We start from the raw sequence: 734 nt of genomic DNA, 5'->3' as shown, positions 1-734 counted from the left end.
CTATCTTTGTCTATATTTGTCCCTCTTTCATTTTTTCCGTCCCTCCTCTTCACCCTCTCTTTTGCACCCCCTCTTAATACTCTCCTTCTCCCCCTCCTCTCTCCCACCTTTTCTCCTCCCTCATCTTTCTCGCTGTCTTGACAAGAAATAAAAATTATTTGTCTTAAACACTTGTGCAAAATGTCTGGGAATCATTTTTAACAGAGAACTTCAGCAGCAGGAAAAGTTTGCTGCGAACACTTCAGAATTTGTCCAAGCATTTACCATTTCGAAATTCTAAGCTTGATATCGCCACTGTCTCATCATTTCAGATTATTTTCTTTGGTTCTGGCGGTTTTTTTTTTATTTAGAGAATGTTGCTTCATTTGGTGATTTTGATAATCAATTCATTCTGAAGTATTCTAAATTTTAAGTTTTCTGAATTTTGATTTATATTAATTTATTTAATTTTCTTGCTCTGATTTATTCTAAACTGAATTCATTATATACACAATTTTGTTTTATTTGTATGAAACCGGAATGGTATATAATTTACATCTATTACTTGAGATTCTCTTTGACGAATGAATATTTAAGTTACGGAAAGGACTGTGCTAGTATCTGCTCATCACATTACTCTCTCTCTCTCTTACTCTCGGTATCTGTATTTGCCTCTCTCTCTTACTCGATCTCTGCCAGTCTCTCTCTCACTCACTCTCTCTCTCTCTCTCTATTCTTCTCTCTCTCTCTCTCTC

This window comes from Penaeus monodon, chromosome 3, assembly GCF_015228065.2.
Source record: "Penaeus monodon isolate SGIC_2016 chromosome 3, NSTDA_Pmon_1, whole genome shotgun sequence".
Taxonomy (NCBI): Eukaryota; Metazoa; Arthropoda; class Malacostraca; order Decapoda; family Penaeidae; genus Penaeus; species Penaeus monodon.
This window is presented reverse-complemented; position numbering follows the sequence as displayed.